This window comes from Etheostoma cragini, chromosome 2, assembly GCF_013103735.1.
Source record: "Etheostoma cragini isolate CJK2018 chromosome 2, CSU_Ecrag_1.0, whole genome shotgun sequence".
Lineage (NCBI taxonomy): Eukaryota > Metazoa > Chordata > Actinopteri > Perciformes > Percidae > Etheostoma > Etheostoma cragini.
This window is the reverse complement of record NC_048408.1, coordinates 13,589,944-13,596,882: the sequence shown is the minus strand read 5'-3', so window position 1 is coordinate 13,596,882 and position 6,939 is coordinate 13,589,944. Positions and strand designations below refer to the sequence as shown.

General features: G+C 39.0%; 1 protein-coding gene across 1 annotated transcript in view; it reads right to left on the bottom strand.

The window, feature by feature from the left end:
• Positions 1–4,946, bottom strand: part of fbxo41 (F-box protein 41) — a 47,588-nt gene extending 42,642 nt beyond the window's left edge. Inside the window, exon 1 of the mRNA XM_034889675.1 lies at positions 4,826–4,946. The gene's annotated coding sequence lies outside the window, so the exon portion shown is untranslated. The remainder of the gene's footprint in view (positions 1–4,825) is intronic.
• Between the last annotated feature and the right edge of the window lie 1,993 nt (positions 4,947–6,939).

Sequence of the window (6,939 nt, the reverse complement as noted above, 5' to 3'; positions counted from 1 at the left end):
CAGCACCCAGGGTTCCTCCATAAGAAGCCCCGATCACATCACATCCATCCTTAATCCACCTTAATATTTAATATTGCCATGAAGTCTAATTGCCAAAGACTAACATCTCCTTTTCTATCATGCACCATGTTTTTTGAAATTCTTTCACTCTTAAATGAAGTCTCTCCTGATTGAAATATTGTTTCTCACACAATGCTGTCAAGCTCAAGTTGTTCTTTGACTCGTCTCAGGATATCCTGTAAAGCTTCCCATTTTCAAACAATAGATTCTGTTATACTATTTGGAAAAGCCTTCCCCTAATTTTAACTCTTTAGGACTTACCATGAGCTAAAAGGTAACGCCTATGCTTATTGGACACCTTTTGGCCTTTCTAATCTTGGAAGACACAATGCAGACGGATGAGTTATCATCGACTGCACTCGCAACATTAAGACTACAAACAACCCATGATGCAACACTTACATTATTGTCAGTTGCAGACCTTATGAAAAGCATAGTAATCAAGTGTCTTTTACATTTTCACAATAACAATGTACCAAATGACAATGTGAAAACATTGTGATGAAGCTAAGAAAATAATCACCTAAATCTGCAGCTCATTGTTAAGTTGTCCGGCTCGCATGTTTCCTGTTTTGATTCACTCTCACCGCTCTCATAGAGGCATTTTTGAGGCATCAGGCGTCTGTTTCAGCGAAAACCAAAACAGTAGACAGACACAGTTTAAATCTAGCTTGTAAACATAGTGCAGCATTTGCTGCTAAGGAACAAGATATTTTACTCAAGAGTTAGTGGAGACCAAAACCAGAGCTAAAAGAGAGAAAAGTGGACTTACATTAATCAGGTGGACACAAATATGACTTCACATGAATGATAATGTTGCTCTGTTGCTACTGGATGTGTAAATAAGCAACTATTATTTAACAAGTTCCCCATATCAACTTAAAAAGTGAGGATATGTCACTTCAAAATAAAATCAGTTACTGAAGATATAAGAAAAATAACAGCCTGTCCCTCTCTTCAAAGTATAAAACGGATCTTGAGATAATGGTCTAACCCCACAGTATAATGCATCCCTTACTGTTGTCAAGAAAAAAAGATAACTATGTAACTGTTAGTGAAAGTTATTAATTACTAACATATAGTAGCTATCTGTCATTTGGCCAACACTTGCAAGAGACAAGCAGTATTAACATTCCGTTGCCACATGCGTGATTGAAGACAAACACAAAGCTAAAGCTCTCACTGCAGTGACACCAAATGGGAGCTTGGGTCTAGATGAGGCAGGGATAGTGAATAACATGGACTGACTTTCACAAATGTGAGCCGATGGACAGACTGTTTCCCCGGCTGACCGCTGTCTCCTATTGATCCAAACGGCTGTTCACAGAAACAATTATCCTCCAGTATACATACGTCAACAATACATGCCAGGAGGATGTTGTTAAAAACATATCCAGTGTGGAATCCCTCTGAAATCACTATGTCTGTCAGCAGGCATGACCACATACAGTATGGGTCCATTGCTGAAAATGTATAAAGCCTGGGGGACGCTTTGTTAATATTCTACTTGCTTATTTCCACAGATAAGGAAGGGAGATTAGATGAATACTTGCTTCTTAATGAAGAAATATTTTTTTTTAAACTAACTGATCTTACAGTTTCCACAACAGGTAGATCCATAATTAAGTCATAGGCCTACCAACTGTTTACCATGCATTTAGTGGCTTTACTCTAAGCTACTGCTGGCTATGCAGGTAGCCCTCTCATACATGCTTAGATATTTATCACCACCAGCAAAGAGTGCTACAACCAGTCAGAGCTGGATAAGATACTCAGTATCTCTTATCTTCTTAAAACACAAGCAAGCTACTTATGCACGTACATTAAGCCCCCTGTGCTCGCCCAAACAAGACTGGGGACATAGCTTCTGTAAGGGACGTGTGTTAGAAGTGATGCTGAAAATGGCCTCTGTGATTTGTGGCTGCATTTCAACTGTCTCTTAGGTCCTCTTATACTCATTAATCCTGAGCCTGTGTTGGCTTTATGGTAAAGTTGCTGCTAGATGAGTGAGAGAATCAGTGCTGATTAAATATTTCTTTTTTCAACTTGACTTACATATGGTACACTGTCTGAGGAAATAATTCAAATAAGAGAGAATTTCCTAAAATACAAAAAACACATGTCAATTACAAGGAATACGGCGTTATTCAATTGTTTTAAAACATTTACAACATTAAAAAACTTAAGAGGCCATAAATATTGCATTGATGCAATTTATACATTAGTGTCAGTATTTTTCCACAGGCTGTCAGAAAAGTTGAAATGCCCCAAGGCCCGAATCATGAGCCTGATTCTTGATCTCCTTAAAGTGATAGTTGGATGAACACCATTTTACACAACAATAACAATATCAGGCCAAAGATGACTGAGCCAGCTGTGCATGCATGGCCACAAACATAGTCTTGTTTTACTCGAAGTGAATACTGCAATGTAGTGAGTCGTAAATTAATGATTAGCTAAAGGGAGAAACTGTCTGATCACAAGAGAATGGACACTTACAACACGACACAAAATAACAATCAAATAACAAGTTTCAAATTAGGCAAAAAATTGAAAATGGGAGAGAGTGCTTTTGTTTTGAAGGACAAGGCTGGTTATATTCCGTATTTTTCTTCAGAGTGAAATGATAAATTCATTGGCAGAAAAACTCATTTTTGAAAGAAAAACTAAACATGCTCTGGTTCTATAATGTGAGGATTTGCTCCTTTTCTCAGTTTATTTACTATATATCTAAATATCTTTGTATTTCTGACTGTTGGTCAGACAAAACTAAATATTCAAAGACAACAATTGTGGCTCTTGGAAAACATTATTAACTGTGTAACCCCGATCTGATTTAGTTAACTCCTTTGTGCTATTTCAGGAAAATACTGAGGCTTTTTTTTAAATAAAACTTTTGTCAGCAGGCGCAAATGAGCTCGAAGAGGTTAAGGAAGTCAGAAGGTTTTGAGAGACACACATGCTCAATGTTCATTTTGGTGTTTTCATGGAATTTTAAGGAAATTATCCTTTTATAGCATATGTGGTGTCTAACATTAGGACCTGCACTGAAATACCTGTGGGATATGTGAATTTTAGTGTGATTGTTGCTAGAGCTTGTTCGCATGAACTGACTGACAACATCATGAGAGGTGAGAGGTAAATGTCAGTCAGCCAGTCAGCCAGTCAGCCAGTCAGCCAGACAGATAGACAGATAGACGGATAGACGAATAGACAGATAGACAGATAGATAGATAGATAGATGGATAGATAGAGAAGAAAAACTTTCCTTACTGTCCTAAAGCGGCACAAATACAAAATTGTAAACACATTCATACATTTACCTACAACGGAGGATTTCTATCCTCTGTGGTAGGCTACTGAATATGGGATTCACTGTCACAGATCTATGAGTCATGCACACTGAATGATAACACATGTACACAAAGTATAACACCCCCCACACACACACACATACACACACACACACCAATAGGAATATTCAATGCTAGGAACTGCACCATACAATAAAATATTCTGAACCTGCCTCACGTGAAAAACCGTCTGCAGTGACATTTACATGACGGCTAAAAACTGCAGGTTTGTTATCACAAAATCGGTCTTGGACTAGTGAATGAAGAAGCCATGGGGTCTGCACACATGCACGTAGTATGTGTGTGCATACTGCTGCAGTGCAGATACAAAACACAGCTTAGTTAATGACAGTTCAATGTTGCACTAATCTTACTTTACACAAAATCCCATCAAACATGTTGATTTCCTGCTTTTGCTCTTATAGTTATTCCTCCTCTTTTCAGCATGACTGCTCCAACTTTTGTCACATCTGATTTCTACAAAACACAGCAGCAAATAGGCCACGGCCCACTGACTCTGAGTCAGGTTTCTTATGCACTGTAATCCCAAACTGTCACTTCAGCAGTGTTTGCTGCTCAGGAGAGTTTGAGGTGTCCCATGGGAATCTTTTATTGGAGTGTGAATATTGAGGTCATGATTTAATTCTACTCTTTCCTCTTGAATCCAAATGTGCTCAGATGAATATTAAAAACCTGAAATGTGCATGAAACCTCCAGTCTGTGAACATGACTGCAAGAATACAATATATTCATGTATTTTATGCAACAATAAAAAAAATGCAGTATTCATTCACTTAACAGGTTAGAGCTGTGTGTACACTACATTTAGGCAGAAATTTGGCGTTAACTTGTAACGGAGCTCGTTGTATAGCAATAGCCGGTACAATCCCCCACACATCCAGGCCGGTCAAAGTCTCCTGTCGGTTCAGACTCTCTATTGATAACCGCTTAACGATGTGACAGTAAACAAAAAACCCACATGGACCCTCATATCTGCACTGCACATGGATCAATCACACGCAGCGTATAATGTGGGTGTGGACGAGCGGCATCCCCAAATGTCATCGTGTAGCATAAGCAATGCACGCCATCGTATTGACTTTAAATTGCACTAAAAGGCCTAAAATCAGGTTAATGCACAGCGATGCTGATGCCAGGAGCTGTGCCCTCTCCGAGGAAAGGGCGACAGCCTGGCATGTATACCCGATGTCCTCCTGTTTTCACAGCAGCCCTGGCTCATCGCTGGACTGGACTCGTTGCATACATAGGCTATAGGCTACTCTCCATGCACAGGAGCAGCGGCGTCAATCAAGCGATAATTGAAAACATATACACACACACAAACACACGTAGACATATTTGTGATTAGAAGAGGATGGTTAAAAAATGAAAGAAACGTCCGTCTTACTTACCTCGCAATCTTCTCCCCATTTTTTTTTTTTCCGCTTCAACCAAGGAACCGTTCCAGCCTTCGCTGACGTCACGCAGCCTCTCTCTGCAGCAGAGAGCAGCAGGCCTGCAGAGGACGACCAGGGAGGAGAGGAAGGAAGGAGGAGAGAGAGGGAGAGAGAGAGGGAGAGAGCGATAGAGAGAGAAAGAGAGAGAGAGAGAAAGAATGCTTGAACAGATGCAAAATACAAATCATAAACATTAAACATCACTCCCATCTTCTTCAGCTCCAAATTTCAAGCAGTTAAAACTATTTGGTCCTGCAAGCTGCAACTTTGCTTTGTAAATCAATAGACATCAAGTACATTCGTAACCTTTCTCATTAAAAGGCAGGAAAAGCGGTCACAAATAGCTTACATTTGACATATTTGACATGTAAAACCCCATTCTTGAATTTGAATAACCATAACCAACCAGTAACCAAGGAATAGGCCACATGTGAAACTGTAACATTGGGCAAAAGAAGCATCTTCAAGTCAGCTAATTGAACCGGTAATGTCCCTTACTATCAATCTAACGTTACCAAAAATTAGCCACCACAAGCTCCTGGTCATACCACCCCATGTGAGGGTGTCAACCGCTAAACCCCTAAGTGAAGTAAATTAAGCAAGTGTATGTTTTGTAGCTCAATAACTAAACTTGAAATTTGTGATTTAAAAAAACCTGTATAAATACAATTTAGTCCATCACAAAAAATATCGCCGTAATCAACAGTAACTTTGTGAAGTTTCTAATATTCTATTTTTGTTGTCAGTAAAGCTGAAACAAACAGGTCAATCAGGCCCGGGTTGTATATCAGTGTAAAATAAGTATCTTTGGTTTTTGGATTGATTGTCACAGAAGTTTGGAATCTGGGATGTCCATCACTATTTCCTGCCATTTAGTGGACCAAATAATAAATGGATTGATCAAGAAAATAAGGATCAGGATAGTTGACAATGAAAATAATTGTTAGTTGCAGCCCCAGTTGTCAGAGAGGTGTTGTACCGAGGTCAAGTCCTCAGTATTGTGTCAGAGAATCTGGGGGTTTATTGACCTAAAGAAGTGATGGCACATTGTAATTATCAAACATAGTGGGGATGTTTTTTTCAGATGATTACATTTGACTGTTTTAGGGCAAGAAAAGTGTATTTGGGTAGGACATGTTGCACTGGGGGCTTTGGACTCTTGAACTTCGTATTTCTAAGTTTCTGTAGTTAGTGGTGTTATTAGACTGGATAGATTGGTGTCACTAATATGGTCTAAACAATAGCGTGGAGTACATCAACTTACAATGTAATATAATGTGGTCACATAAACAAAACACCTGTCAGATCAGCTTGCATGCTGTTTATTTCTCTGTGGTTGCTTGACATCACAACGTTTGAGAACGCTCTAGGCCTTTATATGCAGGATGTTGGTGTGGGGGCCATAACAACTCTTGTTGTTATATGGTGATGGAAAAGAGAAGAAAAGAGAAACACAACCACAAATCTGCTTACAGCGCTTCATTCTCCAGCTGATATGTTGGTCTCATGCATCACAGCCCTGGGATGTTTTCTGTACAAGTGAAAAAAATATCTGTGTATTTTCAGCAACTAGTAGTTGCTTTTGTAAACCAGACAAGAACGTTTTTGTACGATGAAACAACATGCTACAACGCTGAAAGCAATGCATTTTAAGTTTGTGAATCCTAAATCTCATGTAATCCGAGGGTCTTTTATTGGATTGGGCTCCTGTTATTTAACATATTATCACACAAGTGACGTTAATTGGTGTCAAGGGTGTCATAAAATATTTTGATAAGCATATCTTATTTGAGGAGCAATTCAGGAGCAGGAGTGGGACAATTTGCAACCCTTTCTCACAATAGTTTACTAAAAGGGTGTTTTTAGATGAAGATAAGTCTCAACTGCTGCAAGTTTTTTTTATGACGTATTAATGTCTGAATTAATATGCAGTACCTCGAGATGGAAGACCCCAGATCTTCGTCTTTATATGGTACAATTTTCAGCTTTAACAAGATGAAACTGTAGACTTCAGAGGAAATGTACAGTGTACACAGAGAGAGAGAGAGAGAGAGAGAGAGAGAGAGAGA